Source organism: Haematobia irritans, chromosome 2 (assembly GCF_050003625.1).
Source record: "Haematobia irritans isolate KBUSLIRL chromosome 2, ASM5000362v1, whole genome shotgun sequence".
Classification (NCBI taxonomy): Eukaryota; Metazoa; Arthropoda; class Insecta; order Diptera; family Muscidae; genus Haematobia; species Haematobia irritans.
In genome coordinates, this window is record NC_134398.1 from 202,919,577 (window position 1) to 202,927,164 (window position 7,588).

The 7,588-nt window shown below is 24.7% G+C and overlaps 1 long non-coding RNA gene across 1 annotated transcript; it reads right to left on the reverse strand.

The window, feature by feature from the left end:
* Positions 1–3,601: 3,601 nt before the first annotated feature.
* LOC142225399 (uncharacterized) lies at positions 3,602–4,060 on the reverse strand. Its single transcript, XR_012719263.1, has 2 exons — positions 3,915–4,060; positions 3,602–3,847 (listed from the first exon to the last, which is right to left on the reverse strand). It is a non-coding gene; the product is annotated as an uncharacterized LOC142225399 (long non-coding RNA).
* Between the last annotated feature and the right edge of the window lie 3,528 nt (positions 4,061–7,588).

Sequence of the window (7,588 nt, forward strand, 5' to 3'; positions counted from 1 at the left end):
CGTAAAAATTTGATTGTTGTAGAAAATTTCATCGAAAATAAATTTTTGTAGAAAATTTCATATGTTTTTATACAATTTAATACAAAAAAAAAAAAAAAAACAATTATAGAAATCGTCAAAATTTTGTTTTTATTTTATAAACATTCTATTTTTGTAGAAAATTCTGTTAAAATTATATTTTTGAAGAAAATTTCGTCGAAATTTTACTTTTATAAAGATTTTTGTCGAAATTGTTATTTCTATAGAAAATTCTGCCGAAATTTTATTATTATAGGAAATTTCATAAAAAGTTTATTTCTATAGAAAGATTGTAATTTTGTTTTATTGATTTTAATAGAAAATTTAATTTTTATAAAAAGTTTCGTCGAAATTTTATTTTTATAGGCAATTTTATCCAAATTTTATTTCTATAGGCAATTGACACGAAATTGTAATATTATAGAAAATTTTTTCGAAATTTTATTTTTATCGACAATTTTATTTCTATAGGCAATTGACACGAAATTGTAATATTATAGAAAATTTTGTCGAAATTTTATTTTTATCGACAATTTTATCCCAATTTTATTTCTATAGGCAATTGACACAAAATTGTAATTTTATAGAAAGTTTCGTCGAAATTTTGTTCGCATAAAAAAATTCGTCAAAATTTTATTTCTATAGAAAATTTCATATAAATTTTATTTTTATTGGTTTTCTGATTTTCATCGAAATTTAATTTTTTATAAAAATTTCGTTAAAATTTAATTTTTAAAGAAAATTGCGTCAAAATTTAAATTTTATATAAAGTTTCGTAAAAATTTGATTGTTATAGAAAATTTCATATGTTTTTATACAATTTAATAAAAAAAATATGGAAAATTACGTCGACATTTTTTTTTGTATATAAATTTGTTTTTAATAGAAAATTTCGTTGAAGTTTATTTATATATAAATAAAATTATTATTATAGGAAATTTCATAAAAAGTTTATTTTTGTAAAAAGACCGCAATTTGGGTTTATTGATTTTCATAGAAAATTTAATTTTTATAAAAAGTTTTGTCGAAATTTTATTTTTATAGACAATTTTGTCCAAATTTTTTTTTTATAGACAATTGACACAAAATTGTAATTTTATTGAAAATTTCGTCAAAACTTTATATCTTTGGAAAATTTCATATAAATTTTATTTTCATTGGTTTTCTAATTTTCATAGAACTTTCATCCAAATTTAATTTTTATAAAAAATTTCGTCGAAATTTAATTTTTAAAGAAAATTGCGTCAAAATTTAAATTTTATATAAAGTTTCGTAAAAATTTGATTGTTATAGAAAATTTCATCGAAAATAAATTTTTATAGAAAATTTCATATGTTTTTATACAATTTAATAAAAAAACAGAAAAACAATTATAGAAAATTACGTCGACATTTTTTTTTGTTTGTATAAAAAATTGTTTTTAATAGAAAATTTCGTTGAAGTTTTATTTATATATAAATTTTCGTCGAAAATTTAGTTTTCTTTCTTTTATATAAAGGGTGATTCTTTTGAGGTTAGGATTTTCATGCATTAGTATTTGACAGATCACGTGGGATTTCAGACATGGTGTCAAAGAGAAAGATGCTCAGTATGCTTTGACATTTCATCATGAATAGCCGAACGATCTGCCACAACGTCGAATTTTCAGTGAATGGGCCGTAGAAAAGTTGGCAGAAAATCCGCTTTTTTATCGACAAATTTTGTTCAGCGATGAGGCTCATTTCTGGTTGAATGGCTACGTAAATAAGCAAAATTGCCGCATTTGGAGTGAAGAGCAACCAGAAGCCGTTCAAGAACTGCCCATGCATCCCGAAAAATGCACTGTTTGGTGTGGTTTGTACGCTGGTGGAATCATTGGACCGTATTTTTTCAAAGATGCTGTTGGACGCAACGTTACGGTGAATGGCGATCGCTATCGTTCGATGCTAACAAACTTTTTGTTGCCAAAAATGGAAGAACTGAACTTGGTTGACATGTGGTTTCAACAAGATGGCGCTACATGCCACACAGCTCGCGATTCTATGGCCATTTTGAGGGAAAACTTCGGAGAACAATTCATCTCAAGAAATGGACCGGTAAGTTGGCCACCAAGATCATGCGATTTGACGCCTTTAGACTATTTTTTGTGGGGCTACGTCAAGTCTAAAGTCTACAGAAATAAGCCAGCAACTATTCCAGCTTTGGAAGACAACATTTCCGAAGAAATTCGGGCTATTCCGGCCGAAATGCTCGAAAAAGTTGCCCAAAATTGGACTTTCCGAATGGACCACCTAAGACGCAGCCGCGGTCAACATTTAAATGAAATTATCTTCAAAAAGTAAATGTCATGGACCAATCTAACGTTTCAAATAAAGAACCGATGAGATTTTGCAAATTTTATGCGTTTTTTTTTAAAAAAAAGTTATCAAGCTCTTAACAAATCACCCTTTAAATATTGAGCTAAAATTTTATTTTTATTTATTATTTTATTATTATTTAGACAAAGTTTTATTTTTATAGACAATTTCGTCGACCTGTTTGTTTCTTTTTCGAGAGCAATTTCTTCTAAAATACGAAGAATTTTCCAAGGAATGCAGTTAATGAAAGAAAAAATGCAGTTAGGGAGTCACCGCATTCCAACCGCAATGGTTGGCATGCCCGCCTTCCATACACAGGGTCGTGGGTTCAAAACCATAGTTTATATAGTTTTTCAGCGGTGTATTATCGCATCTCAGTAATGTTGGTGACATTTCTGAGCTTCTCCAAGTGGCTTCACCCCAATGGTGAACGCCGTTGGGACTCAGCCATAAAAACGAGGTCCTTTGTCATTGAGGTAAACATGGAATCAAGCAACTCTCAGTTATAAAAGGTAAGTTCACCACTGTGTTATAAACTTAATAGCCTAAGTGAGTCTGCAATATCTAAGGAAGGAAAACAAGTATCCGTTCAAAAAAGGTTCTCCATAATTAAAAAAAAAGTGGGGTCAGTATTTTGGACTTAATACTGACCCCACTTTTTTTTAATTATGGAGACAAAAAATTGTATGGCCCCTACCTTGCGAACTGTTTGAGATATTTCCAAACATCTTATGTAGGGTTTTACAAATTAAATCCACCAAAAAAATTATGGAAATCAGATTTGGCAGCTAAAAAATTTCCACACATTTTCAGCGCTTATAGGCCAGCCCGTGGACACACTACACACAAAAAATTTTTTTTTGATTTCAATCACGAAAATCGCGGATTCAATCATTTTTTTAATTGAAATGTCTTCAATCACGAAGATGATAGTATCAATCACCCATTTTGATTGAAAACCAACACGATTTTAATTAAAAATTTAATTGACATTTGTCACGGAATCAATTAATTGTGTGATTGAATCAATTAAAAACGTGATTGATTTTTAACATAAAATTCAATCACAGTTTTAATTGAATCAATTAAAATTTTAATTAATTTCGCGACAAAAATCAATCAACTATTTGATTCATTCAATTAAATAATTAATTGAAATTGGCTATAAATTTCGATTAAAAAATGTATATATTGCGACCCCAAAATCGTATTTAGTTTTTTTTTCTTTTGAAATAAAAGAAAATATGTGTTTCTTATAAAACATATTTAATATTTTATTATTTTTTGAAATAAATTTGGTTCTTGTCATTTGTGTTTTGTTCTAACATAACTTACAAATACAACTACTATCAATAACAACTATAGGGTGAAAAAATAAATTATATAAATCATTATCTTCCTTATAATAATAACCATGTTAGTATGTTCCTTCTAATATGTAGATGCGCCTAGATTTCCAATAAATCAGCAGCCTGTAAGCTAAATTAGTTTTTCTGGAAGTAAACAGAATAATTCTAATTTAATTTTGTTCAATTAAAAGTTAATTTTGTTAAACATTACCTGCATAGAATATCAAGTTCAATTCTTAGTTCCAGGTTGCAGATTTAAAATCTTATTTTGCAGTTGTAGTCTTTTAGCATAAAAAGATGTATTAAGAGTTCGGTAATTTAATTTTAGTAACAATTCCTTTCCAAAATTTCCACACGTTGAAATAGTCTATTAAAATTTGAACCAATCAAAGACAAAAATAATGGGAAAGCAATGTTATACTTGATATAATATTGATGATACTTTGCAAATTCTGGAAATAGAAAAAAATATAAATGGAAAATACATATTTTTATTATTTTCGAATATTTTTCATATTTTTAAATCCAAAAGAAAGAATTTTTTTACATAATTCAGCTCATTAGTTTATATACCAGAATACTGCTCTCTACTTGGGTTCAAACTGAAAAAGGCAGGTAAAACAAAAGTGCAATTTAATGCCAACGCTACTTCGCAACTTCAAGAATTCCAAGAATCTTCCAACAAACCCATACCGCTCTTGGTTTTAAGAAAACTAGGAGTGAACAAAATTTATAATTTTAAAAGATCAATACGGTACCCACTTTTTTTATTGCAAACATATTATATATTTGATAAAATGATGGAGTTGATTGGATTGATTGGTCAATTTGACGAAATAAAATTGGTCACTAAAAGAAATGAATAAAAAATATATTATTTTAGTCCGTTTAATGTAAACAGGCTTCAATGGAAAACGGTATTCACATTTCACAATTTCTTACCTTCAATAAACGTAGATTGTTTTCCATTTTTGCAATACCACAAAACACAAACACAGGTAATTTCAAATGCGTTCTGTCATATATTTTTTTCAAACCTTTACCACGTGGCCGTTTGTTGTTGCACACTTTATTTATTTCAACCTTTTGCAATGATTTGTTGTTGCGTTCAAAATATTTATGCCACATTGTGAATGCAGCAGACAGAATGTCGCCAATCATGTTTTTCAATTTACGCGAAAAACAAAAACCCAACCGTTCGTTACGAGTTACTTCCACAGACTGATCTCTCCATCATACATTATTGAATAAATACCCATTCTCTTGTTCTCTTTTCGCTCTTTCCATTGCTCAAAATTATTCAGTTTCAATCACAAAGGTGATTGGATCAATCACATGTGTAATTGGAAACGGAAAAGATTTCAATCACGTTTGTAATTGAAAATTATTTCCGAATTGATTAACAAATTGATTGAATCAATTAATATTTTAATTGGAAACGTAACAAATATCAATCATTTGTTTAATTGGTTTTTATTCGGATTTGATTAAATAATTAATTGAATCAATTAACATATTAATTGAATCCGTTTCCAAATTCAATTAAGTGTTTAATTGAAAAAATTTTGGTGATAATTTTTTGTGTGTAGAGACCCATAGACTTGCAGTCTTACTCACAATTTTTTTTCTTTAGATTCAATCACGAAATTAATTGATCCTATTAATTTTTTAATTGAAATGTCTTCAATCACGAAAATGATTTGATTTTATTACAAAATTATTTGATTTAATTTGAACATTTGAATTAATTTTTTAATTGATTCAATTAAACATTTAAGTGATGTCGATTGGAAAACTCAAATAGTTTTTTAATCGATTCAATTAATTATTTCGTTAAACTTTTTAAATAAACCAGTTAAACGATTAATTGAATTTTGCAATCGTCATCGATTAACTTTGTTAATTGAAACGATTAATTAAAAAAATAAAAAAGGAGACGTCTTTCAGCACCTGGTTTTCAAGACGATGTTTACTTTAAACATAGCATAACTTATACATTAAGTCGAGCCGAAAGCTGAACATTAAAGATTTCGTCAACACGTTTTTAAAGAATTGGGTCTTAAATTTGAAATATATTTTTGACAAAGTTTTCTGTAGTAATAAAATTTAGACGAAATTTTCTATAGAAATTAAATTTAAATTAAATGAACTAAAGTTTTGACAAAATTTTCTATAAAAAGTTGGCGAAAAACTTGTCTACAGAAATACAATTTTAACAAAATTTTCTAAGGAAATACAACATTGACAAAATTTTCTATAGAAATAAAATTTTGACAAAATTTTCTATACAAATAAAATTTTGACGAAATTTTCTATAGAAATAAAATTTTGACAAAATTTCTTTAAACATAAAATTAAAAATAAAATGTTTACAAAATTTTATATACAAAAAAAAAAATTGACAAACTTTTCTACAGAAATAAAATTTTGATAAAATTTTCTAAAGAAATAAAATTTTGACTAAATTTTCGATAGAAATAAAATTTTGACAAAATTTCCAACAGAAATAAAGTTTTGACAAAATTTTCCATAGAAATGAAATTTTAACAAAATTTTTTATAGAAATAAAATTTTGATAACGTTTTCTATAAAAATAAAATTGTGACGAAATTTTGTGAAGGAATAAAATTTAGACAGAATTTTCTCTGAAAATAAAATTTTAACAAAATTTTCTATACAAATAAAAGTTGATGAACTTTTCTATAGCAATAAATGTTTGATAAAACGTTCTATGAAAATAACATTTTGACAAAATTTTTTATAAAAATAAAATTTTTAAAAAATTTTCTATAAAAAAAATTGACAAATTTTTTTACGAAATTTTCTATAGAAATAAAATTTTGACAAAATTTTTATAAAAATAAAATTTTGACGAAATTTTCTATAGAAATAAAATTTGATAAAATTTTCTATAGAAAACAATTTTGATAAAACTTACTAAAAAAATAAAATTTTGACAAAATTTTCTATAAAAATAATATTTGACAAAATTTTTTACGAAATTTTCTATTGAAATAAAATTTTGACAAAATTTTTATAAAAATAAAATTTTGACGAAATTTTCTATAGAAATAAAATTTTGATAAAATTTTCTATAGAAATAAAATTTTGACAAAAATTTCTTGAAAAATAAAATTTTGACAAAATTTTCTATAAAAATAAAAATTAAAGAAATTTTCTATAGAAATAAAATGTTGACGAAATTTTTGATAGAAATAAAATTTTGACAAAATTTTTATAGAAATAAAATTTTGACAAAATTTTCTGTAGAAATAATTTTTTTTATGAAATTTTCTATAGAAATAAAATTTTGACAAAATTTTTATAGAAATAAAATTTTGACACAAGTTTTATAGAAATTAAATTTTGACGAAATTTTCTATAGAAATAAATCTTTGACAACATTTTCTTTAGAAATAAAATTAAGACAAAATTTTCTATTGAAAAAAAACTTAACAAAATTTTCTGTACAAGTAAAATGTTGACAAAATTGTCTATAAAAATAAAATTTTGACAATTTTTTTTTTTTTTGAAAAAAAATTTTGACGAAATTTTCTATAGAAATAAAATTTCGACAAAATTTTCTATAGAAATAAAATTTAGACAAAATTTTTTATTAAGATAAAATTTTGACAAAATTTTCTATAAGAATTAAATTTTGACAAACATCAAAATCATAAGTGTAAATAATGACAAAAATTTCGTCGTAATCATAAGTATAAATAATGACAAAAATTTTGAAACCGATTTTGACAAAATTTTTATAGAAATAAAATTTTGACGTAAATTGCTATAGAAACAAAATTTTGATAAAATTGTCTATAGAAATAAAATTTTGATAAAACTTACTATAAAAATAAAATTTTTACAAAAATTTCTATAAAA